Source organism: Panthera onca, chromosome A2 (genome assembly GCF_046562875.1).
Source record: "Panthera onca isolate mPanOnc1 chromosome A2, mPanOnc1 haplotype 2, whole genome shotgun sequence".
In the NCBI taxonomy this organism is placed as follows: domain Eukaryota; kingdom Metazoa; phylum Chordata; class Mammalia; order Carnivora; family Felidae; genus Panthera; species Panthera onca.
This window is the reverse complement of record NC_138340.1, coordinates 58316143-58342797: the sequence shown is the minus strand read 5'-3', so window position 1 is coordinate 58342797 and position 26655 is coordinate 58316143. Positions and strand designations below refer to the sequence as shown.

The 26655-nt window shown below is 51.7% G+C and overlaps 2 long non-coding RNA genes across 2 annotated transcripts; one reads left to right on the top strand and one right to left on the bottom strand.

The window, feature by feature from the left end:
- Nucleotides 1–8162: 8162 nt before the first annotated feature.
- On the bottom strand, nucleotides 8163–15119 carry LOC132674315 (uncharacterized). The gene is made up of 2 exons (XR_009608489.3): nucleotides 14380–15119; nucleotides 8163–8576 (listed from the first exon to the last, which is right to left on the bottom strand). It is a non-coding gene; the product is annotated as an uncharacterized LOC132674315 (long non-coding RNA).
- Nucleotides 15120–15211: 92 nt separating this feature from the next.
- On the top strand, nucleotides 15212–17943 carry LOC132674307 (uncharacterized). The gene is made up of 3 exons (XR_009608485.3): nucleotides 15212–15530; nucleotides 16976–17089; nucleotides 17683–17943. It is a non-coding gene; the product is annotated as an uncharacterized LOC132674307 (long non-coding RNA).
- Nucleotides 17944–26655: the final 8712 nt, after the last annotated feature.

The following is a 26655-nucleotide window of genomic DNA, read 5'->3' as shown; positions in this document are numbered from 1 at the left end:
CCAGTTTGATGACTCTTCTAGTCTTTTTGGATACTCAGCACCTGACCCTTTCTTGGTGTTTGAAGACATTTCACCAGAGAAGGAAAGGGCATTCTCCTCAAGACCCTCGGCTTGGACATGAATACATATACTTTGAAACTTTGGGAGACCCTCTTTTTAAAGGGTGAATGTTTTCGGTAATAAGATAGTTGTATTGTGTCAGCGACACACGCATTTAAATATGTCGAAGTCAACGTTGACATTGGGTCTTTCAAAGAATGGGGTAGTGAAGGAAACCCGTTTGCTGGCTTGTTTTGAATGAATCTCGTTTGAATTCTTTTGGATGAATGAATTTGTGGCCCCCACAAATTCATATGTTGAAGCTCTACCCTCACAATCTGATGGTATTTCGAAGCTAAGTCTTTGGAAGGTAATCAGGTCATGAGGGTAGAGCCCCCGTGAATGAAATTAATGCCCCTTCCAAGAAGAGACACCAGAGAGATGATGTCTCTCTCCACCATGTGTGGACACAGGAAACCGGGAGTCTGTCGGCTCTTTGATCCCAAACTTCCAGGCCTCCAGTACCGTGAGAAACGTAATTTCTATTGTTTAGACCCCACCCCCCCCAGTCTATGTATGTTTGTTACAGCAACCTGGACTGACTAAGACACCCTCCCAAGAGTGACGAATAACTGCCTTATGAGTTTTGGCAGGGGCAGAGCCACCCACTTCTTAGAAGCAGTTAAAAACCCAGGATCCCACTTACCAGATTTGCTCAGAGTTAGCAAGTGCACACGACCCAGCGTCTGCCAGACCAAGATGTACAGATAGGGGCTGGAGGAACAGTCCCAGGTTCTACAGCAAGATGCTAGGAGTGGTTTCCAGAGATTGAACCATATAAACAACCCTGAGATCCTTTGAAACTTCTGTGAGATACCCAGTATTCTTGTCACAAGCTCTATTTCTGAGCAAATCAGTTGAAATTGGTTCCTGAGCTTTCCAACGAAGAAGCCAGATTGCTAGAGTATGAAAATAGTAACATGCTATGCAGTAATGAACATTACACTGTCTTCTAAGATGTTTCATTTAACCTCGATGAATAACCTAGGATTTTTTCATGAAATCTGTATTTTCTAAAGATGTAGGTATGAATTTGTCTTATCAGCTATACAAAGTATGATATATACATTAGATGACATTGATTGGCAGCAAAATTGTGACAAAATTTAAAAATACAAACAAGACTTTTGAAAACAGCCCCATTAAGTTTGTGTTCACTCCTTCTTACTGAAATCTCTTAGAAACAGCCAGAAAATAAAACTTTACCTTGATTAGAACTAGAAATTACCTGAAACACCAAATCAAAACATAGGTGAAATATTAAACAGCAACAAAATTGAGCAGGAATTTAGGAGGAAACAGTGTTCAAGAAAGTGCCCATGACTGCAGGCACCAGGAAGAGTTGATAAGGTATATGTACCCAAGTAAAAACCAACATTCTTTATCATAAAGCCAAAATCCTTTCTGATGAAGAAAAATATATATATTATCTTCTCTGTACTCTGTTTGGGTCTGAAATACAATGGGCTGATCTCCACAAGCAATCCTGGACAGAGGGAGAACATATTTACAACAAACTACCAGGCCATGTGGCCAGGTAAAAAGAGACACTTTGCTCTGTGACCAGACCTACAGGTGACTTCACTGTCAGGTGGGAACGAGTGGACACTGAGAGATGCACCCCATTAACTACAGCCAGCCCTGGGCACAACCCTGGCTCTCCTCCATTGAACCTGCAATAAACAACTCATCCATGAGAAATTTCCTTATGCAGAGATGAGTAATCAAAACGAATTGATTAACAGATGTTTATAACGATGTCATGATAAATGAAAAATGAGAAGTTTCACAGAAAAATTAATGGCAGATAAATATCACTCACCAGAAAACATATCACTTCTGAGCAGCAGAATACAAATACTGAACTTTACAATAAATAACCGAGATTTAGTGAAGTCACTGCCAATATAAAACAAGAGTACAAAGGAGATACAAGAGCTCAACAAAGACATAGCTAGAGAAAGAAGATAAGCCATGATGAGCCGGCAGAAACAGAAAAGCTCAGAAGCAGCACAAAAGACTTAGACGGAATCCATCTATCATTGATCTGAACCCTCTTCCACACAATTCTCCAAACTTGCCCACAGACCTTCTACATAATTTCCCTCCCTGTATACTGTGACTACTGAACTGACCTAGTTACAAGGATTTGTCTTCTATTTGAATTCTCTCATGCTGAAAAAGCTCTGAGAGGTCTCTCACCCTCATTATTTCTAGATCGCTCCTCACAATTTTCACCTCTCTGATGACTGTTTACATTGTTATGCAACCCTTGAACGTGCTAGGTATGTGAGCAGAAAGATGAAAATGCACAAAACTCGTCTCCTCAATCGCATGGTCCTCCCTGGCTCTCTCACGAGTTGGAAGAGCTTTCTTCTGGATAATGGCCACTTCCTTCACGTGTGTTTCCTGGTCTGCTTTGTGTTTCTCTAACTGATCCCCACAATGCCAGACCTCTCCACATGGGAAACAAGGATCATCCTGGCAACTCTTTGCAGCTTTACTCCATGAGATGGTTCTCCATCATAAATGTCCTGGGTTGGGTCTACAAAAGATATATGGACACTCATGTTCATAACAGCATTATTCACAATAGCCCAAAGGCAAAACAGCATAAAAGTCCATCAAAGGATGAATGAATAAGCCAAGTGTGGTCTCTACAGACAATGGAATGTTACTCAACCCTTGAAGGGAAGGAAATTTTTTTTTAATTTTTCTGACGTTTATTTATTTTTGACAGAGAGAGACAGACAGAGCTAAAAGGAAGGAAATTCTGACACATGCTGCAACCATGGATGAACCCGAAGGACATTGCGCTCAGCGAAACAAGCCCATCACAAAAGGACAAATCCTGTATGATTCCACTTATATAAGGTGGTCCAATTCATAGAGACAGATACAATGGAGATTTTCAGGGGCTGGGGAAGGCAGGGAAATGGGGCGTTAGTATTTAATCAGGACAGAGTTTCTGTCGGGGAAGATGAGAGAGTTCTGGACGTGGATGGTGGTGATGGTGCCAAAACAGTGTGAATGTGCTTAACACTACTGAACTGTACATTTAAAAACGATTCAAATGATAGATGTTATGTTATGTGTACTTTGCTGCAAATAAATTTAAATAACATTTTTTAAATGCCCCACGTTGAAGCTGATTTTTCTCATGCAAGCAGGGTTCACAAATCTGGATAGCTGCCTTGAAAACACCTTTTTTTGAACTTTCAGGATTTATCCCTTTGACCCAACTGGGACTTCTCCCTCAACCTGATCAAGGAGGGCTCAAGGAGGGCTGTCCCCAAGTCAGACACTGGCAGTGGCTGGATCCAACCTCGGCTCCAGAGTCACCACCACCCCTGTACCGTGCCGCCCCTCCGGTGATGTACATTCAAATATGCTCTCACGTGCTCGGAAACTTCTGGAAGCTCTGTCCAGGATATGTGGGCAGGTTTTTCCTGAGCCTTGACGTCTCTGTCCTGGGTGCCCACCACATTCCCTAAGTGCTCTTCCCCCCTAAACTGCCATGTCTTTTTTTTTTCCAGCCTGTGGATGTTTCTAACTTTTGCTATTATAATTGCCCCTACAGGGAACACTCTTGTAGTTACATCTTTACTCCCTTAATTATTACTTTGGAATAAATTACGAGAACTGGAATTCTTGGTTCAAAAGGTATGCACGTTTTAAGGGTTTTTGATACACATTGCCAAATTACCCTCCCAGAAATGTTCTACAAATGTGCACTCAGACCAGCAGGGTATGTAAATTTCCCTATTTCCCTACACACTCCCCAACACCGGGTCTTATCTTTTTGTTCTCCTCATCTCTTGCCAATTGCTCTGGTTTAAAAAAAAAAAGTATCTTATTGTGTCTGCATTTGCATTTCTATGATCACTGGGAATGCTGAGCACTTGTCATATATTTATTAGCCACTTGTGGTTTCGTCTTTTGTCCGCATCCTTTGTCCGTTTTCCCATCGAGGCGCCCATCTTCTCCTTAATGATTTATAAAAGCCCTAAGCGTACCTGCTCTCCTGAAGCGGGGCCCAGCTGCGCTCGGCACCCTCTCTGGTTGCTATGCAGATGTGCCAGTGGTGCGACCAGTCTCCATGGCCACAGATGCCCGGGTCTCAGCGAGGAGCGGAGGAGGGAGAGCGTTGCCATGGCGATGCTACCCAAGCGGTGCCTGGCTCCCCTCCCACTCGCCGAGCGGCTTTCCTGGCCGAGGGGCCACCAGCCCAAGCAGAGGCTTTGCAGCCTGCAGGGAAGGAGGCACAGGGACAAGTCTCCTGTCTAGGCAGTAATGCCCAGCTACGTGCCTGGCAGGGCTGGTCGCAGAGGGCTGGCCACCCGGACTCCGGGAACCGGAAGTTTAGACTATCCCAACCCTAAATCTGAGACGTGTGACAAGATTCAAAGAATAAAACTGCTCATTGCCAAACTTACAGATCGTGTCCTGTGGCCACACCAGATGATCTGCAATGCACCGAATGGATGTTTTATTTCAAATGTTGGAATTATCTTGTTATTAGCACAACCGTGGTGCATCCTACGTGTGAAGTGTGCACGTGAAGTGCTAATTTGTTAAAGTAACCGTTTAAAATATAGACTAGTTGTTTAAACCCTTGAGGCATGCCAGCATTCTTGAATATGCCAAGATCCTAAAAGAAAATAAAAATAAAAACAAGGTGACTAGACCTGCCAGGGTCCCTCTTAACCTTGGAGAGGGCCCGCCCTCCCATTTCATGAATTGAATCCAGCCCCCCCCCCAAGTCCTCACCCCTAGCGCCTCAGAATGTGGCTGCACTTGGAGGCAGGGCTTTTACAGAGGTAATTACATTGAAATGAGATCATTTGGGTGAGCAGCATCCAGTGTGACTCGTAATCTTATAAAAGAGGAAATTTGGGCACAGATGTGCACAGAGGAAAGACCAGGTGGACGTACAGGGAGAAGGAGGCCATCTATAAGCCAAAAGGCGAGGCCTCCAATGAACCAATGCTTCTGACACTCTGATCCTTAACTTCCAGCCTCCAGGACAGTGAGGCAATACACCTCTGATGTTTCAGCCACCCAGCCTATGTATTCTGTCCTGGCAGCCAGAGGAAACGAAGGCACCCCACGTGGTCCATTTCGCTTCATCTGCACCACAGGGAGCTGCTCTTATGATCAAAACCATTTACAGACGCAGACACAGGGGTTCCAGGAGGTCGGGGGGAGGTGTGTGGAGAGAGGGACTGGCGTCAGGATTTGAACCTACGTCAGCTTGTCTTTGGCAACTGTGTTCTCCCCACTGCACACACTTTCCGAAAAAGACTCTGACACTTTCGCTAGGAGGCGGGCAGGCTGCACCATGCTCTTGCGTATAGTTGGGATAAGCGAGATAGGGGTTGACGTGCTCCGTAAGGTCAACACTGCCCCCCACCTTTTTAGAGCAGCTGTAAGGAAAGACTACGCTCTCCTCAAACACCCCCAGCTCCAGGCAGTCCCTTGCAGGCCTCGATGAGGGTTATTTGTACCTTTTGCACTCGTGTATTCATTCTCCATAACCTGACTCACATTTATTGAGCACCTACTATGTCCCCGACACTGGGCTGGGTGGTGGGGAGACAACGGTGAATGAGAGAGAAAAATCTGTGCCTTCACAGAGCTCACATTCTAGGGGAAACAGAATATACTCATGTAACCCAGTAAAAGAAGATCATTTCAGAGAATCGTAAATGCTAGAATAACACAAGTGGCTGGATAGAGAGGGGCTGGGGCAGGAGGTGACTTGAGATAGAGTGGTCAGAGAAGGTGACATTTGAGCTGGGATCCTAATGACCTGGGGCAGCCAGGCATGTGAAAGTTTGGAGGAGGCATGGTCCTGGTGGAGGGGACAGCTAGTGACATCCTTAAGGCTAGAGTGAGCGTGGGATGTCCAAGGCACCATATGGAGGGTGGTGTGGCTGGGCATATGACAGCGTGGGGGAGTATGGGACATGAGGGTGGAGTCATCTAGGGTCTTAGGAGCAGTGAGAGCCTCGTCTTAGTCCTCCCTCAGGAGAACATGCCAGGGAGAATCCCGTACCCAGACCCTTTCCCTGCCATGACTGCCCCGGGAGGCAGCAAGAGACCTAAGGAAGAACATGAATGTTGGAGACAGAACTAAATTGGAATCTCAGCTTTGAACCAGCATGCTATATGACCTTGAATACATCAGTATGTAGGGGACACTGTCCTGTGCAGCCCAGATCCCCACTTCTGGACCAAAGCACTCGTTCCCCCAGGGGCTGGAGGTGTTGAAGGTGGACGGCTGGTGGCCGGGTCTCTGGGAATTGTCCTCAGAGGGTGGCAGCCGCTTTTCCCCAAGATCATGCCCCTCCTAGAAAGGAGGGGGGATAGGGGACGGGCATCCCACATCCGGGAGCTGGCTGATGAGGGGTCCAAGGTCCTGGCCCCTAATTAGGAGACCAGGGCCACTCTGCAGGGCCATCCCAGCTGGCCCTGGCTGAGACCATGATCACAGCCCAAGTGCTTACTCCGACCAGCCCTGATCTCAGGGCTCATGAACTTGAGTCCCGCATTGGGCTCTGCACTGACAGTGTTGAGCCTGCTGGCAATTCTCTCTCTCTCTCTCTCTCTCTCTCTCTCTCTCTTTCTCTCTGCCCCTCTTCTGTTCATGCTTTCTCTCTCTCTCAAAATAAATAAACTTAAAAAAAAAAAGAATACGGCAATTCTTCAATAAATGTTGCTCTTCCCCTTTTCTGACCTTGACGCATATTTGTATTTCCCATGGGGCTGAAGTCGAAGCCTCGTATGGAGCAGGTGCTCAGCGTGTTCTGCACTGAGTCACCACACAACACATGGCCAGTGAGGCACTCACCACACGTATCAGGAGATGGGGCAGAAACCATTTGTTGTCCCCCAGTATCCACTCTTAACTTCTCTCTCTCATGGAAATAGAACTCTAGACTTTTAGCCGGATACAGGGCTTCCCAGAATAAATATTACATTTCCCAGCATTCCCTGCAGCTAGCTGTGGCCATGTGTCTACATGCTGGCTACTAAAGCGTGAGCAGAAATGACGTGTGCAACTGTGAGTTGTGTTCTTAAAATGAAGGGTCAGTTTTCCTCTTCCCACTGGCTGGAATGCAGATGTGATGGCTGGAGCTAGAGCAGCCGCCTTGGACTCCAGAATAGCAAAGCAACCATAAAGCTGTCATATGTATCCTGAGCTGAATGTTCATTGGCTATGCTCATCATGGCTTACTGCTGGGAGTCTCTTACCTCAAAGAACCTCACTATTTGCATATGTAAAATAAGAAGGAAATTCTAAGTGAAACCATATGTGATAAAGTCTCATTTTACCCAATTTTACCCAGGGAGAAAAAATCCCTTAAACCGTAGGGTCTGGGACTGTTAGAAATTCTTAATTCTAAATGAACTCCTTCTTAATGAACTCATTGTGTTTCTATCTGCTTTGGGGGTATGGTCTTCCCTTCCCTGGAACGTTAGAGATCTAATAAGACCAAGAAAAAGCCCAAGAGGTAAAGAAACAGATCTCTCCTTCTCTAAGGGAACATTGAATTCATGTAAGATAAGTGTGAGCCCAACAGGACTCCAGCAAGAGACCCCATGGCAGTCCCCATGCTTGTTACTCTGTGATGGTTTGAAATGTCCTGAGACCTGCAGGCTCTGTGGGAAGGAGGTCTGGGCAGGTGCAGGTGGCCCAGGAGTTGTGTAGCCTCTGGGCATAGAAGAGGAGGAAGGGCTTTCCAGGAGAGCAGAATGGCTGAGCCAGTGGTGTAGAAATGAGCATGAGAATGGCAGGGTGGGAGAGGATGGAAACTGGCCTGGGTGGAGTAAAGTGTCTTTGAGAAATTTGGCAAAAGGACAAACCCAAAGGTGTGAGAGGACAATCAGTGAGTGGATGGAGTTAGTGTCCCTTAGATGTGGGAGCCCACGAATCCAAGGACTGGCTTGTCCCCTCCTGGCTACCCCCTTGCCCCTGCTCTGCCTTTGGGATTCAAGGGACCTTTCAAGAGAGCTCAGTTCTGTTCTATGCACCCCAGGGGTATGACACAAGGTATATTGTATTCAAAATTTTCACAAGAATATTTTGGCATAAGAAGTGAACAATTAGAGCAGAAACTCAGTATGAACAGGAGTCATGCAGAAATCAGAATCTTGAGGGAACCCCTGGGCAATTGCAAAAGTCCCTGACCTTGAGGACTTTCACACACCGAGAGCCGGGATGGAAGTACTTTTCCATTCTTCCCACTGAGGACTGCTAACAGTCATGGACGTTATATATAACCTTTGAAACATGGAGGGAAGAAAGCAGACCCACTAAGGATCTTGGGGCCCGAGGAATGTTGCTGAGTTCCCTGAGTCTTCTCTACTTCTCACATATCCCAGTCCAGATGCTGGAGAAGCCGGTGATCGAGAAACACCAATCGGGTCAGGAAAAATCTCCGAGAGAAATCCACTCCCCCTGGTCCAACAACCTGGAAAGAGGTAACCCAGAAAACTTTCAGACAAAAGCTGGACTGCACCATCAAATAACACAGAAAGAAATGAGGTCTCACCTCCACTCTGGCCAGCAGAGGCCGGATTTCCACCCTCACCTAGCTGTGATGAGGTACCCTTCTCCTCACTGGGGAGGCATCAGAAGGTAACTGGGAGCTTGGTACTTTGAGCATAGCCCGACATCCACAAGGCACCCCCGCTGAAATGTCAGCGGAGGCCACAATGGGTCAGTAACAAGGTGTTCCTCCCAGCAAGGGTTGCATCAGCAGAGGAGAAGCCCAGCCCTGCCAGCTGTAATAAGAGCCCCCCTCCCCCTAATATCAAAGGAAGCCTGGTGGGGGTACTAGACGTCCACCCTCATCTAGCAACAATGAGGTGACACCCCACCAGCCCCACCAGAACGGCGTCAGAGGAGGCCAGTGGAGACAGAAGTTTTAAATAGAGCTCAGAATCTCATAGCATATGTCCCCAAACATACAGGTTTCGATCGCAAGTCCCCCTTTATACCAAGATCTGGGAAAAATGTCAACTTGGATGAGAAGAAATCACCAACAGAAACCAATCAGAGGACGGGCGCCTGGGGGGTCAGTAGGTTAAACAGTCGACTCTTGGTTTTGGCTCAGGTCATGATCTCACGTGTTCATGGGTTTGAGCCCCCCACGTCAGGCTCCATGCTGATGGTGTGGAACCTGCTTGGGATTCTCTCTCTCTCCCTCTCTCTCTGCTCCTCTCTTGCTCTCTCTCCCTCTCAAAATCAATAAAATAAACTTTAAAAAAAAAGAAACCAGAAGATATAGATGTTAGAATGATCTCACAAAGATTTTAAATCAACCATATGAAAATGTTTCCACAATGAGCACAATTGGAAAATATGAGAAAAATAGAAAGTCTCAGCAAAAAATAAAAGCTTTAAAGAAGCACCAAGCAAATTTTAGAACTGAAAACTGCAATAACCATATTTAAAACTCAATGGATGGGCTCACCAGAACAGAGGGGACAAAGGAAAGAATCAGTGAACTTACAGCTAAAACAATAGGAATTACTCAATCTGAGCAACAGAGAAAAAAAATAGACTTAAGAAAATGAACAGAAATTCAAGGACCTAAGTAAGGGGCTATAACAGAAGATCTAACATTTGTGTGATCAGAGTCCCAGGAAGAAAAAGAAAACCAAGGCAGAACTGAAAAAGTTGTCAAAGAAACAATGGTTTAAAAATTCTCAAATTTGGCAAAAGACAAAAACCTACAGATTCAGGAAGCTGAGCAAACCCCAAACAGGATAAACCAAAAGAAATCTATGCCAAGACATGGCATACATATTAAAACTTCTGAGAACTGAAGACAAAGAAAAAACCTTGAGAGCAGTGAAAGAGAAATGACATCTTATGTAGAAGGAGAGAACAATTTGAATGTCAGCAGATTCCTCATCAGAAACCATGGAGACGAGTAGGAAATGGCAGAACATTTTTCACGTGCTGAAAGAAATGTCAACCCGGAATCTTATATCCAGTGAAAATATCCTTCAGGAATGAAGAAGAAATCAAGACATGTTCAGAAGAAAGAAAACTAAGAGAATTTGTCACCATCAGACCCACCCAAAAGGAATGATTAAAGGAAGTTCTCTAAACTGAAAGGAAAAAAATGATAAAAGAAAGGACTCTTGGAACATCAGTCAGAAAGAAAGAGCATAGTAAGCAAAAATAAAAAGAAATACAATAGACTTTATCTCCTCTTTCGTCTTCTAAGTTGTGCTTGGCAATTGAAAGAAAAATCATAACACTATCCGACGTGATTCCCAATATATGCTGAGGACATATGTGAGAGAATCATATTAGAAATTGGAAGACTAAAGGGACGTAATGGGATTTAAGTCCCACTAAGAAAATGGCAGCATTAGTAAACTGATAAGTTATGTAGGCATAGTATAATACCTGGAATATCACTAAAATGCCTGTATACACAGATACACTGAAAAGCACTACATATAAACCAAATGGAATTTTTTTTAAGGTTCAAATAACCCACAAAAAGGCAGTAAAAAGAAAACGGAGAGGGACACCTGGGTGGCTCAGTCAGTTGAGTGTCTGAATCTTGATTTTGGTTCAGGTCACGATTCCAGAATTGTGGGATCGAACCCCATGTCAGGCTCTGTGCCGAGTGCGGAACCAACTTAAGATTCTCTCTCTCTCTCTCTCTCTCTCTCTCTCTCTCTCTCTCTCTGCCTCTCTCCCCCTCTCATCCTCTCCCTCTCTTCCTAAAATAAAAGAAAAAGAAAAATATTTAAAGAAAAAAGAAAACATTAAAAACAGGAAGAATAAACAAAGACAAAAAAATAAAATGATAGACTTAAGCTCTAACATATAAACAATAATATTAAATATAAATGGTCTAATATACCAACTAAAAGACAGAGACAGGCACAGTGGACAAAACACCCACCACCACAGCAAAACTGTGTGCTGTCTGTAAGAAATTCACTTCTAATTTAATGATACAGGTAGGTTGAAAGTGAACACATGACAAAATATAATGACAATACCAAACACTGGAGAGGGTGTGGAACAGTAAGACGCTCACCAGTTGCTGGACGACCACTCTGGGAACAGGTGGGCAGTTTTTTATAAAATTGAAGGTACATGTATTGTACGACCCAGCCATCATACCCCTGCGCATTTATCCCAGAGAAAATACATCTTATGTCCACACAAAAAGTTGCACATAGTTGTTCATAGGAGCCTTATTTATAATCGCCCCAACGTGGAAAGAATCCAAACGTCCTACGACCAGCACAGGTGAATGTTTAAGCAAACTGTGGCATACCGGGACCAGCAATAAAAAGGAACAAACCATTAATACCTGTGACAGCTCGGGAGGATTTCAAGGGCATTGGGCTGGGTGGGGAAAGCCAATCTCAAAAGTTCACATGCTAGGGAATGCCATTTCGATAAAATGTGTGAGGTGACAAAACTGGAGACGGGGATCAAATTAGTGGTTGCCAGGGTTAAAAATCGTGGAGGGAGTGGGTGGTTACAACCATAAGGGACAGCATGAGGGGGATCTTTGTGGCAAGGGACGGTTCTGTATCTCAATCACTGTGGACTTACACGAATGGACTTGTGATAAAGGAAGTAAAACTAGGCACAAGCAACCTCGCAATGTCAATTTCTGGGTGTAATATACTGTAGTCATAGAAGATGTTGCCATTGGGGAAACTGAGTGAGGAGTACCAGGGATCTCTTTATAGGACGGTGGCAACTCTCTTCTCTAGATATATTTCGAAACAAAAAGTTAAGAAAAGATTAAAGTGCAAAATCACTTTCTGTACTCTGACTGCATCCACATGTATTTGTATAGATAACAATCAGGAGAGCCCCAAGATTTGTATTCAGGTTAAAAAAAAAACTTAGCCATGAAGATGCTCTTTGTGTTATTATTTTGTCAATCTGTAATGAAACACTATTAAGTTGGAAAAAATTGGTTCGTGTGGCACAGATGTATATGAAAGCATGTGTGTATTCACTTATTCATTCCATAAATACTGAGTACCAAAAAAAAAAAAAAAAAAAAAAAGCATCTGGCATCTTCAGCAATTTTCTGCAATTTCCCAACCTGAGATACAACAGCAACCCCCCAATTCTCAGAAAGCTGTCAGTACCCACGAGATCCCTAGCTGTTGATCCTCTAGCCCTTCTGATGATTTGTAAGCCCCTCCCTCCTTGTAGTAAATCCTTTTCTGCTCGGGAGGGAAAGGGGTACGTTGCCCGAATAATCCTGACATGGTGTGTGTGCACACAGCCTGCACCGGGGTGGGAACTCTGGAAAAGCACAAATCTGATGGCACCACTCCCCTTGCATGGGACCATGAAGGTTCCTGTGTGCCCTTCACCCTTCTGCTGGGAACTCAGGGACATCCCTCCCCATCTAGCTTCATTTCCTGCCACCCCTTGTGCCCCCTCCAAGGCAATTCCACGTCCTCTCCTTGCCTCGCTTCTGTTCTCCTTCTGCTCAGAATGCTATTCCCCACGCCCTTCCCCTGTCTGTCTCTGGTCAGATTCTGAGGAAGCGTTTTTTTGTTTTGTTTTGTTTTTGATGTTTGTTTATTTTTGAGAGAGAGAGACAGAGCACAAGTAGAGGAGGGGCAGAGAGAGAGAGAGAGAGAGAGAGAGAGAGAGAGAATCAGAAGCAGGCTCCAGGCTCTGAGCTGTCAGCTGTCACACAGCACAGTGGGGCTCGAACCCGTGAAGTGTGAGGTCATGACCTGAGCCGAAGTCGGATGCTTCACCGACTGAGCCACGCAGGCGCCCCATTGGAAAAAGCATTTAAGCACATGAGTAAGGGCATGGGGAGCATGAAACATAGCAGGTGAGGAAGCAAGCAAAGTGTAGAGCCAGGGCTCCAGTGTCTGCTACGCCAGAAGCAAGGGAGCCAGGCTTTCCTACTACCGCACCCATCGCCATTGGCTGAGGGCCACCTGGGGGCCTTTGTCACTCTCTGCCCAAAGTGGCAGAACAGCTCCAGTGGCTCTAGAGAAACCTTCACAAGAAGGGTGACGAGTGAGGCTGCTAGAATGCACAGCCCAAGGGAGCCGGGGAACGGGTGCTCAGAGATGGTCAAGGGATCCACGGGGATCTCAGCTGTGTCCGAGGTCTTGTCCCTGCACATGCAGAGCGAATGTCACCTCCTCTGCAAGCCCTCCCTGGCCAGGACTCACAATGGGAGATGGGTGGGTTGGTGGTTTGTTCAGCATGCTGAGAGCAAGCTGTGGGCCACACAAGTACCACAATGTTAACTTTTATCGTAAGCAGGAGGCCAAAGACATCCATGAACATTGTATCTTCAGGCATCACCAACCTGAGATCAATGTTGCCGTGTGTCTCTGTCGCATGCTACAGTTTTGATTATCAGGCAGAGACGGGCTGCCTGCGACAGACCCACGCACACCCTGGAATCTGGCTCTACCCACGTCCCGTACAGGACGCTGCCAACTGTGGATAAAAGACAAGATCCCCGGTGGATACCACCGCAATCCAGATGGCCGGCCAACCTTCTGTCTTCCTGAGACGGCGAGCCCTTTGAGGACGGGGGCTTGGTCAGCTTTCTTTGCACCACCCGAAACCAACGTTGGAGAAAGCGGGGGTCTGATCCTTTTTCTCTTGAGTGCACGACTGAGTGCTCTCTCCAGGGTCCAACTGTTTTCAGCGGAGCAAGATGGGGAGGCTTCTGTGTGGTCCCATCTCCAAAGCCAGAGGTTGGCAGTCTCTCTTCAAGGTCTGATCCATGAAGCACCTGGAGACCCTCACCAGCAATGCTACACCAACAGCCTTAGGCAGAGAGGCGGTGGGCCCCTTCCCCGGGGGGTGGGAGGCCCTGTATTCCTCTGCCACGATCTTTTCTCCCTAGAATATTCCCTGGGCCCCTCCCATGCACAGGTGCCAAGGACGCAACAGCAAACCAAAAGGACAGCCCCTTTGTGGCCATGCTCCCTCTGCCTCAGTGTCCTCAGGGATAAAGAGGAGATGATAACTTCTCCTATGTCACACAGTTACTCCTTGGGTAACAGAGTTAAAATGCATCAAGGGCTTGAACAGTGCATGTTTGGCACCTAGTAAGTGCTAAATAAAACTGCCTTGCCCTTTATTATTATTAGTTATGAATAATTTTTATTTTATCACTAGCTTAGTAAATAGGGTCATCTTTGAGAGGGAGAAGCACTAGGTAGAATAAAGTAGGGGTAGGATGCAGGTTGTTGGGAGGGGAGCCGCCTTAGATGGGCAGGCCTTACCAAAGCCGTTGCGGCTGAGCGAGACCCGGAATGGTGGAGCGAGCTCCATGGAGCCCTGGAGGAAGCATGTGCAGGCAAAGGGAAGAGCCGTGCAAAGGCCCTGAGGAAGTATCGGTGTGGCCTGTCAGCCGTCGTGGCTGGAGCGAGGGAATGGAGCGCACCAGAGAGGAGGCTGGCATCCCCGGAAGAGAGCGGGTCTCACGGGACCTTGAGAGCCACTGGGAGGCATGGGGAGCTCTTCTTTTTCCTGTCCCCCAGGATCACCAGGCCTTCACCCCGAAGCCGCAGGTGAATGCCCTCTGCCTCTGGCTTCTGGGGAAGGGAAGCACATCCCCGGAGGAGCGGCTATGGATGTCCGCCTGTCTGCGTCCAGAGCCACTTGCCCAGCTCCTGGGTGGGCTTGCACTCACCAGCACACGCTCAGTGCCGGGCCTCAGTCTGTGGAGCCGAGAGCCACCAGACCGTGTGCCCGGCGTCCGTGCCCATCTTGTCCTCACGTCCCGCCCAGCAGAGGCCCACACAAGGCTCCCTGGAGGGTGGGGGCGGCGTGTGGGACCAGCGGCTGTGCCAGCCCCAGGAGGAAGGGGGAGGGGGGAGGGGCCACCAAGAGAGGGCTCTCAGGTGACGCGGGATGAGCTGGTGGAGGCAGCCCTCGGGCGGGCCCAAGGCTCCACTCTGAGCAGAGTCTAGAGACCCTCCTCCTCCCAGCACAGCCCTTCCTTCCAGAGACACTGTCTTTGTCTTTGAGACCCCCCCCCCCCGCCCCCACCGGCCGACTGGAGTCCCCCGGTTGCTAGGTGACGGGAACTGCAGAGAAGAGGAAGATGGCGGGGCAGGGCAGGGTCCGGTGGGCCCCCTGGCAGGGGTCCCAGAATATCCAGACGCTCGAGGGACGCACAAACCACCCCCACCCAGCCCCGCCGGCGCTTGGGGACACACCCGCCCCACGGCAGGCAGGCTCAGATGAGCACAGACGCGCCCCCACAGAGGCACCCGGCGGCCCCCCTGTAGGATCACACCCACGCCCGTCAAAGCGAACCAAAACAATCACACGCTCACACACAAACACCCCCGCCCCCGCCCCACGCAGATCCAGACAGACGCAAAGCTCACCGCCCGCCACAGCGGGGCTGATCCACGCAGGCATACAGGTAGGGCTGCCCTACTCCTGGACGCACACACGTGAGCGGAAGGCAGGGAGACGGTGGGCCTTCCCTTGGCCCCCTGGCCAGGGCTGGAGACACAAAGGGAGCCGCCCCCCAGGGGAGGGAAACCCGGGATACTGTCATGCTCTCGGGACACACTTGCCACCCCCCCCCCCCCAGCCCACCCTGGACCTCCGAGGGCGTCCCCAACTGCAGAGGCCACCTTCAGCCCAAAAGCAGGGCCTTGCCTAGGTGTCACCAGCCAGCTGCTCACTACACCCCATCTGTTCACTTATGTGTGCCTTGAATGAATACTCACTGGATGCTTGGAGACACAGCTGTGGGAGGAAAGCGACTTGCCCTGCCCGGTGACATCCACAATTTAGTGGAAAACGAACACATCATGCTTATAACACAGGAGGCCTTGACCTAGTTTGGGGGGCGGTGGCCTGAGGAGATGACCTTCGAGCAAGGGTGGATGTGGCAGAGGTGGGGAGGTTCCACGCACATGTCAGGGTCCTGGGGACAAAGATGGTTCGAGCAGAGACCAGGGCACAAGGAACAAATGAGGGGAGAACGGCAGGGCCGAGGTGAAAATGGGATCAGCAGGTGAGCCTCGTGCCTGGTCAGGATTTCGCTTTATTCCAAATGCAGTGGGAGCCATGGAAGAACCCAGGCAGGCAAGTGGTGTGAGATCTGTAGGAAAGTCCAGAGGGGACACTGCAGGTGGGGGCAGAGAGGAATGGAGAGGGACGGATTTGAGCTGCATGGCCACACAGCTGGTGTAGGGTCATGTGCCTGGTGTCTGTAGGGTAGAGGAGAGAGGAGCAACACGCACAGAGGTTCCAGCGTTCCAGCTCCGGGGGTGGAGGGGGGGGGGGCCTCACTGACATGGGGCTGGCCTCATCGCAGGGTCTGGGACATGTGCCCAAGCCAACCCCGGACTCCCCCTTGCCCGACCTGTGTCACTCCTCTCTTCCCCGGGGACCACCACCTCTGCCTTCCCTGCACATTTAAACTCTTCCTCCGTTCCTTTGGCACAAGCCTTGTGCCCGGCAGTGTAGGCATAGGGACCAGGGCCTTTCCCTCACGCCCTCTGACCTCTATTCTGGTCACCGCCTTGTCCTAAGGGAGGGTGGTGGCTATGGGACCAGACTGGGAGGGGCACGGCCTGGGAGACCAGGCGCGGCCTCCTGGGGGAGCAAGCCGTTACCTAGAAGCTAGAGGACACTTTAGCCTGGTCAAAGTTGGGGTCAGGCATCCCCCAAATGGAGGACCAAACTCGGTGCAGGTCAAGCCGTAGCAGATAGCTGCAGAAATAAGCTAGAACTTCTATGCATACCTACAGGGTGTGAGAAGAGAATGCTAGAACTTGTATTTTGAATGGATGCTTCTTAAAAAAAAAAAAAAAAAAAGGACTATAACCAGCCTCTCCCTACATCTGACGAAAGGTGACATATCACCTTCCTGTGGCCCTGCAAGCCCCAGATGTCGCAGGAGATGGGAGACCCACAGAGCAGGGGACACACGCACACAGCTTCATGCTCCTTCAGCGCACTGCCGGGGTAAGTGGATCTGCGGATTCCGGTCTCGGGTTTTAATGAAACTAACCCCAACGAAACGACCAAGGAGCTGAAGAAGTTCCCTGCAAGGGACATGTGGACTGAATTTGAGACAGGCGTGCGCTTAGGCCAAAATAATGCTGGCACTTTCTTTCACTCCTGGAACGAGCACGTCACTAGGTAAACACAGGGTCTGTCTAATCGGTGCTGACGAGGGGCCGAGCACAGAAATTACAAACTCACGGAGAAGTCCATTGGCAGTGTGGGTTTGCATCCGTGACCGTGAGCGCCCGTCCTGACCTGGCAGACGTCCCGGGGGAGTAACAGGCGAAAACACAGGTGGCAGGACAGAGCGTGCTTTAAATCCCCCTTGTGATGAAAACAAAGTAATGAGAATAATATACGTTAACGTGTGCACGAAAGCCGGAGGGACGGACGTCAGACCGGGCTCCCCCCTGCAGGGGAGGGTCGTGGCCGTGCCTCTCCTCTGATTGGAATCATTACACTGAGCGCACATGACAGTTTTAATAAGAGACACAATACAGAATTTTCAGGCGTCTGAAGTTTTTTAATGTTTCATCTTGAAATTATTTTAGATTCGCCGAAGAATCACAAAGATGAAATGGAGTTCTCAAATACCCTCCCGCAGCTTCTCCTGCTGTTAACTCACTACACAACCAGGGTGTGTTTTTCATCACTAAGAAATAGACGTTGGTCAAGAGGGTTGACTGAAATTCGGACGTCCCCAGCTTACCCACTCACGCCCAGTCCAGGCTCCGTATCGCACCTGGTCAGCTGGTCTTCTCGTGTCCCCCACTCTGGGACAGCTCTTCTGTCGTCCCTTGTCCTTCATGACTTTGACCTTTATGAAGAACACTGCCCAGTTACTCTGTGGGATGTCCGTGGCTTTCTCAGGATTACACAAGAGCTGTGTGTTTGGGGGGAGAACACCACAGAGGTGGGTGCCGTCTCATCACCTCACATCGGGGGGCGCCTGCTACCTGAATGGCCGATGGTTGGTTGCAGGTGCTGTTGACCTTGAGCGCTGGTTGAGGTGGGGTCTGCCACCTCCATGTCAAGTCTTAGCAGCATGAAATTTCACAGGGGTGGAGGGATCCGAAGCAGGGAGAGCGGCAGGGCGGGCCAGGTCACCGGTGACCTTGACTGGGCACCCTGACCTTCTCTCAGAGGGAAAAGGAGTCTGAGGAGTGGCAGCCAGAGACACAGCAGGGTCAGCTGTGAGGCGTTTAAGCTGTGATGGTGTCTGTGTGCAGACAGGGCCCAGAGGCAAGGGAAGATCCAGGGGGGCAGCGGGAGGCCGGGGCAGGGACGTCCAGGTGACAGGGGAGGAATTGGAGAGAAGAGGAAGGGAATTCAAGAGCAAAGGAGGGGTAGGACACGGAGCGCTTCTCTCCCTGGAAGGAGCAGAAAGTCTTAGAAGTTGCGCTCTTGGGGACACAGTCTACCCTCCCCACTAAACCCACCTCTGCGCAGAGGTGGCCGCACCCGCTGCAGCCAGTGCATAAACAAAACATGTCACCCCAGCTGCCTACAGGTGCCTGGTGGGCTCCCCGTCTTCTGGGCCTGCTGATCCCCGTGCAGGGATTTGGGGAGGGAAGGACGCTGGCCCAAGTGACACAGTCAGGGCAGGCCAGGCCTGGGTCATGGTGGAGTCCAAAGCCCAAATCTCTCCCCAAATCCTGCAGGCCTTTTCCTCCGCCTCAGCCACTGGAGGTGTGGACAGGCTACCCTCCTGCAACCATCCCGGGGCCCTCCAGGCCTCCAGGCTCCCTGAGTGTTCAAAGCGGGCCCAGAGAAGCCCTCAGGCCCAGGGGTGGAGGGTGTGTGGGTAGCAGGGTCAGAGTTACCCTTTGTTGTGTTAACAAACCACTGGGAACTTAGTAGCAAACAACAGCAACCATTTAATTCAGCACTGGGAGTCTGTAGGTCAGGAAGCCTGGCAGAGCCCAGTGGGGTGTTCTGCCTGTGCTTCCTGTCTGAGACCTCAGCTGGGAAGGTTGAAGGCTAGTGGTGACTCAAACCTCAGGGGCCGGACGGGGGGGTCCCCTTCACTCTCCAGCCTGGAGCCTGGGCTGGGGCGACCGGAAGGCTGGGTGCGGATGTGGCTTGGGCTTCGACGCAGCATGGTGGCTGGGTTCCCAGAGGAGCATCCTGAGAATGAGTATTCCAAGAATCGAGGTAGAATCCTGGGACCTGCTGTTCCACCACATTCTACGGATGCAAGGGAGCACGGAAGGCCAGCCCGGATTCAAGGCCAGGCATGGGGGCAGCGGAAGGACGAGGTCACACTGCAGAAGAGACTGGGGAGTGTCATGGGACTCCCTTTGGAAACGAGACCGGCCCCAGCGTCCTTCGGCCCCTGTGTGGATGGGATCCCGGGCCTCTGATCCCACGGCCAGCTTCCCCACTCCCACCGCTGCTGCACAGCATGGGCCCAATCCATTCTACCCTCCGTCTCCCCACTCGATGCCCCCTTCCCCAAAGCGACTTGAAGCCCAGAGCTTGCCCCTGGTGGGGTCTCTGCATTCAACTGGGGCCACACAACCCCCCCTCCCCACCTTAAGATGGGGAACTTAGAGTCAGACAGCCCTACGTTCTGTCTCAGTCCTGCCCCTGACCTGCCTCGCTGCCTTGAATTAACAGGTTCTTGTCTCTGGGTCTCAGGTCCTCTGGTCCCAGGCCCCGGGGGGGGGGGGGGGGGGGGGGGGGGGAGAGTGAGTGCCTCCTTGCACGTCACACACCCACCCTAGTCCGGTTCACACAGCGGCCTCCCTCCGTGCACCCCCAGCCGCCCCCTTATGCACCTGGAACCCAGCCCTGCGGGAGGCTTACAGCCCACCCCGCTCCCGGAACCCAGGCCTGGCTGTGACTGGGGTGACCAGAGCCTGGAGTGGATGCTGCTGCAAGCTTATCCACCGGTCGGGAGGTGGATGGTCCGCAGCAGGTGTCAGGGGTGCTGGGGGCACAACCCCGCCCCCATGGAGCCCCCGCCCCAGGGCAGGAGACCGACAGTATACATCAACCAAATCAGATAAACACCAGGCCAAGGTCAGTGCAGCTGAAGAAAGACCCCACCGGGCAGTGAAGCCGGGGAGCGGGAAGAGGACCCTGAAATGGAGACGAGCACGCAGGGGTTAAGGAGGGAGGGCTCTGGTGGATGATGTCTTAGTGGTTCATCAGTTCACAGTTCGGGAGGCTAGAAGTCCAAGGTCAAGGTGTGAGCAGACTCCGTGTCTGGTTCACAGAGGGCCCCCCTCTGTCCCTGTGCTCCCGTGGTGGAAGGGGCGGGGAAGGGGGCGGGGTTCGCTGGGGTCCTTTCCTAAGGGCAGAATCTGTTCCTGAGGCTCCTCCCTCCGGGACACAATCGCCTCCCTGAGGCCCCGCCCCCCACCTGCCATCACCCTGGGGTTAGGATTTAACGCACTGATTTGTGGGGGACACACTTTCTAGTTCGCACGAAAGGAAAGGGGAGGAGGAGGCAGGACTGGCAGGGACAAGCCGGCTGGGAGACGTGGCTCCAACCAACCTTACAGGAAGCTCTGTAGTCAGCCGATCCCTTAGAGCCGCCCGCGTTGGGAGGAGCCCCCACATCAATCACTCACAGGAAGGGGGTGACCTCCATGGGGCAGGTTTCTGCACCTGAGGGCAAAAAGCTCTCACCCCAAAGCTGCGGTCTGAACAGCCTGCCATGGTCTCCCTCACAGGTGCTATTTTAATTACTAGGAAGGCTTCCGCGGCAGTTGACTTCATGCGTCAACTTGACTAGGCCATGCTAGCCACGCTGTGGTCGAACACCAGTGCAGATGTTGTCATGAAGGTATGTTTTTGGAAGGGATTAACACTGAGGTCAATAGACTTTGAGTAAAGTAGATTCTCCTCCGGAACGGGGGTGGGCCTCGTCCAATCAGTCGAAGGTCTGAATTCTGTGGGCAGATGGCCTTCAGACTCAGGCTGCAGCATCAACCCTTCCTGGAGTCTCTGGCCCGCTGGTCTGCCCTAGAGATTTCAGACTTCACCAGCTCCCACCATCAGGTGAGCCAGTTCCCCGAATTAAATCTACCTCGATCCGGGCACCTGAGTGGCTCAGTCGGTGAAGCATCTGACGTCGGCTCAGGTCATGATCTCACGGTCTGTGAGTTCCAGCCCTGCGTCGGGCTCTGTGCTGACAGCTCGGAGCCTGGAGCCTGCTTTCGATTCTGTGTCTCCCTCTCTCTCTGCCCCTCCCCTGCTCATGCCCTGTCTCTCTGTCTCAAAAATAAATAAAAACATTTAAAAAAATTTAAATGTACCTCGATCTCTCTAGATCTCTCTGCACGCACACACACTCATGTCAGGATAGCAAGAAAGGCCTGAGCGGCAGGGAAAGTCAAAGTCGTCAGCAGAGCAGCGTGAGGCCTGTGAGGCGCACAGACTGGCACTTGGTTCTATGTGGAGCCGTGTTTGAGAGAAAAGGGATGCTTCCTCTGGTCACCTGTTGGAGGACAGACTGTTGGAGGCCCAGGGGAGGCCGCCACTGCCATCCAGGTGCCAGAGTGGTGATAGTGGAGTGATGGTGTGGTGATTTTAGGTGGGTCAGGAGACAGAATCAATGCCCCCTTCCCCACTGGTTTGACTGTGGGCTTGGCGGGCTGAGAGGTCTCAGCAGGGAAAGAGGATGGGCTCAGGCCCCCATTCCAGACCCCGCATATATCCAGGGTGGGTTGTTTAAGCCTGTCTTGCAGCGGAGTTCTAGGAGGGCAGGGGACGGGGCATCTTCAAATCCCGTGTACTGCTGTGCCCACAGGGCTGCATAAATATTTGCGGCGTGAATGGGGGAGCAGCCTCTGTCCCCTGCCCAGCCACTAAGTGCCAACACGGTGGGGTTCTAGGCTCAGGGCGTGGCTGTCTGCCCCAGCCCAGGCAGCAAGGAGCCCTGCCTGCTCAGAGGGCTGTTCCGGGCCCCAAGAGTGTGGCTCTGCCTCGCGGAGCTCACACGAGTTGAGGAGATAAGGCACAAAATAATTAGTGAGCAGAGTGTATAATTAAGTGCTAAATTGTGTGTTTCAGACTCGCTGATCTGCGGGAGCGCTAGGTAGAGGGAGTCATGCCAGGCTGGAGTGGCTGTGGGAGGTGGCTTGTGTAAGAGGCGTGGCCCTACAGGAGCAGGGGTCACGCAGGCAGGCCCCCACCCCCATGAGAGCAATGGGGACTTGGGTGGACAGGGTCACAGGAGTACACTGGGGTGAGCATGGGGCGACCTCGGTGGGCTGCTGGGGTCTCATCTGTGAAATGGGCTGCCAGGGCACCCAACAAGACGGTCTGTGTCCAGATGCCAGCACAGGGTCTGGGACCCCAGGGATGTCCAGGCAGGCAGAGAGGGGAGCAGTCGGATGGCCAGACAAGACAGTGAGACACGCGGGCAGACGGACAAGCAAGACACATTCAAATAGACAAATGGCCGGATTTGAGCCTCCCAGCTCCTGGCCCTACCGGAGCCCCTCCGGAGCGGGTCCTACCCACCCCTGTCCTGTCTCAAGAGGCAGGAAGTCTGAGGCTGCCAGGTGACGCGGGGCCTGCCCGGGGGTCTCAAGGGACCCTGGGTGGCAGCAGGTGCTTGCCGAAGCCTTCAGAAGCTGGGAGTTCTGGGAGAGCACCCCAGCGCTGGCTGCTTGGGGGGCCAGGGGCCACGAGTCGAGAGTCTTCCAGAGGGGCGTAGGCAAACAGCAGTCAGAGCTGGAGCAGAGATGGGCCTGGGCTAGAAGGATGATGGGGAGGCAGGGGCTGTGAGGGTCACTTGTGTCCCAGCCAGGCAGTCAGGCCGGACACTGGAACAGGGGCAGCAGCGTGTCCCTAGCACCGCGAGGGAGCCCAGCGGACGCAGGAGGCTCCCTCTTAGCAGCGCTGTGTTTGCAGCCTGGCTTAGCCTGCTGCCGCCTGTTAAACAAATATTGTGACAGGCCTGCTCCGTGCACCCAGGGACAGTGGCAGCACTTGGCTGTCACCAGGGGCAGCCTGTAATGGGGGCACTTTATGCCACGGCAGAACCTCTCCTTTCGATGCAGAGGCAAGGCGCTCTGCCTGAACAAACACTGGGCTTGGCCACCGCCAAATGAGACACACCACACTCCCTGGAAGAGGCGTGGGCATCCACACGGCCCTTCTGCCCCACTGGCATCTGTCTATCCATCCAACAAATATTTATTGAGCACCTAATGTGTGCCAGGCAGTGGCCGGAGCCTGGGATACAGTAGGAAACAAAGGGACCAAAAGCCCTGCCTTCGTGGAATTTACATCCTAATGGGGGAGGCTGACGATAAATAAAAATATAAAATGCCTGGGTGCAACAACAAACTGAGAAGGAAAATCACAAGGTAAAGCAGGGGGTAGAGTGTGGTCAGGAAAGACATCTGTAAGACTTTGGGATAGAGACTCAAAGGAAGTGATGCATCCTGGGGATACCAGGGAAGGGCATCCAAGCATCAGGAACAGCTTGTGCAAAGGTCCTGGGGCAAGGCTGGGGTTGGCATGTTCTGGGACTGACCTGTAAGAGATGAGTGTGACTGAAGCAGAGTGACGGCTAAGTACAGAGGTGAGCCCTGAGGCCTGAGAGGTCCTGGGGCAGATTGTATGGGCTTTTCCTCCGAGGAAGTCGGGGCATGGAGGGTGTGGATCTGAGCTCAGTCTTAACACCATCTCTCTGGGTGCTGCAGGGAGCCAGAGCAGAAGCAGAGAGGCTGCTTTGACAATCCAGGACGGAGCGGGTAGGGTAGTTCAGACCAGGGTGGTAACGGTGGGAGTGGGGAAAGAGGGAATTCTGTGTATTTGGGAGGTAGAGGGAGCAGGATTTCTTTAGAGACCGGATGTGGGGAGGAGGGTACCCCACTGGGTCACGGGTTTCCCCAACAGTGCTAAGCATCCTCACTCATTCACCCATTCATACATTTATTTTTTATTTTCAGCAGGGAGGGAGCAAGGGAGAAACAAAGATGTTCACTGCAGCATTAATTACTGGATGTAAGATACTGGCCTTAACAGTGGGGTAAGAAATAAACTGTCTCAGCCACACAATGAAGGAGTTAACAGCTCTGAAGTTCAGGTCTTCGGAGAGCGTCCCATCCAACCATCCCTCTTTCTCCAGCCAGAACCCCTGCCTAGCTGTGTGCAGAACCCTGCGGGCCCTGAGACAAAACAGACCCAGCCCAGCCCAGAGTGACAGAGGCCAAGCTGGAACGGGTCTTGACCAGACTGGGGGGTGCCTGCTGAGGCAGTGACAGACAGCCTAGTACTGGAGGACGAGGGGGACCAAGGGGAGATGGCAGCAAGGATCGGGAGGAGAGGGGGAACTTCTGGGAGGTGCAGCCAGGCCGTGGCTGGGAATGGGGGGCTTGGTCCTGAGGCCTCGGGCAATCACTGAAGGCCTGAGACATCGTCCCCTGGCGGCTGTGTGAAAGGAGACAGGAGAGACTGGGCGGTGGTGGGGAAGTGGGGCGGGGGGGGGGGGGGGGGGGCTGGCCTGAGCTAGGACAGGAGGAGGGCTCCCTCTGCCACAAACTCCCCCAAGTGGACAGAGTTCCCTGTACCCTACCACTTAGACCCCCGCCAGACCCCTCTCCTACCCTTACCTGCTGAACCTGTCCCTGCCCTTCTCTTCACTCAGCCCTGGTCCCAGCCTCCCTGTGTGACTGTGGGCAATTCCCCTGCCTTCTCTGAGCCTCCAGGAAAGGGCTGGAGCGCAGGGTCTGTCAGCCCAAGGACTCTCGATCTGGGGCCACCCACTCCTATACCCACACTTTTCCTTGTGGAGCCTGGCAACGCTGGGCCAGGGCGGGCCTGCAGCCCTCAGGAGAGCCTTGTCTGCGACGGTGGTACAGCTGAGTGGCCGACTTCTGCATCTTTAAACAAAGCCTCCAGATGGACCTCGGTTGCTGGGGAGGGCTGGACGGGCTGCTGCGCTAACCCGGCCGGCTGCTACACTGGCACTCAGGGACTTTCCGCTAATTGGATCCCTGGGGAAGAAGAGCCACCATCCCCAGCCAGCCCATCCATCCATCCATCCATTCATTCATTCATTCATTCAGAACCTACAATGTGGATGAGGACACTGAGCTCGGCTCTGGGGACTCGGGGGTGAATGAGATAAAGCGCTGCACATATGGCGATCGCACGCCATGGGGGGAGCCCACAAGAGTGCCCAGGAAGAGGTCCAACGCAATATGGGGCAGGAAGAGAGTTAAGCAGGTGCAGCACTAGTGTTGGACTGGGGGAGGGGTGCCTCTCCGAGGAGGTGACATTTCAGCTGAGACCTGAATGGCCAGATGGAGCCACAGGGTCAGGAGGTGGGGCTCTAGGCGAAAGGAACACTGGGTGTAAAAGCCAAAGGCCCAGCTCCGAGTGAGGGGCTGGCTGTTCAAGGACCAGCGAGGAGGCTGTGTGGCTGAACCAAGTGGGAGCGGGAGAGAGGAAGTCGGAGATGTCCGCGGGCAGGAAGAATTTGGACTTTATGCAGAATGCACTGGCAGGCCCTGGCGGGTAGGTGAGGGCAGAAACAGTCCCAACTTGCTGTGAGCCACTCCCCCTGCTGTGGTGCCTCTCACCCATGCACAGCCCTTGCCTCCGAGCCCTCCCATGTCCACTGGCCCCCACAAGGAGACATGGTCGTGCCCATTTAACAGATCAGGAAACTGAGGCTCCGGAAGTTCAAGTTACAGAACCGAAGTGATAGGGATCTGAACTTGATGTTAGCAGGGACTCAGGGTCCGGCCATCCAGCTGAATACAGCCCAGAGAGGTATTTTTGTTTTCCCCACAGTTTTTAACATGAGGGTCAGTTGCGAACATTGAAAAATGAGAAAACCTCACCTAAAATATTTCCCGGCTTTCGTGTCTCTTGAATAACCGGTCTGTGGCAGCCCTGACCCCTCGCCTTAGATAGAATCGACCTCAGCGGCCCCTTCGGACAGCGGGAGGGGAGACACCTGATTTGGCACAGACCTCCTTCCCCAATTGTATCACATTTGGCTTTGTCCCCCCAATCATCCCCAGGAGTCCCTCTGCAGATACACTGCAAAGAAGTGCATTCTTCCTAGATTCCCTGGCTCAGAGGCCCAGCCCTGCTCTGCTCAACTGTGAGACTTAGGCGACAGGCCTCAGTTTTCCCCCTCTGTTCACTAAGGGATACATGGTGATGCTCTCTGAGGCCTCTCCCATCTCATGCACCCATTAGCTGAGGACAGGAGCAGTTTGTCTCTCTGGAATCAAACTCAGCCCCTTCTACTTCTGTCTGTGTGACCTTGGGCTGGGCTTAACTTCTCTGAGGCTCAGTGTTTTCATCCATAAAATGGAAATGTAATTTCTGGGGTTGATGTGGGATCCCATCAGATGATTCAAGAAACGCACTTAACCCATAGTAAGTGCTCAGTACATGTGAGCACCTCTGTTCCCCCCCCACCAAGGGCTTAGGCCAAGGTCATGGCCAACATGGCCGGGGGTCCCAAGGCCAGGTTCCAGGGCACCTCAGCCGGTGTCCAAATGTCTGAGCAGTAGAGTCCCAGATGGAGGTCGCCCTTTACT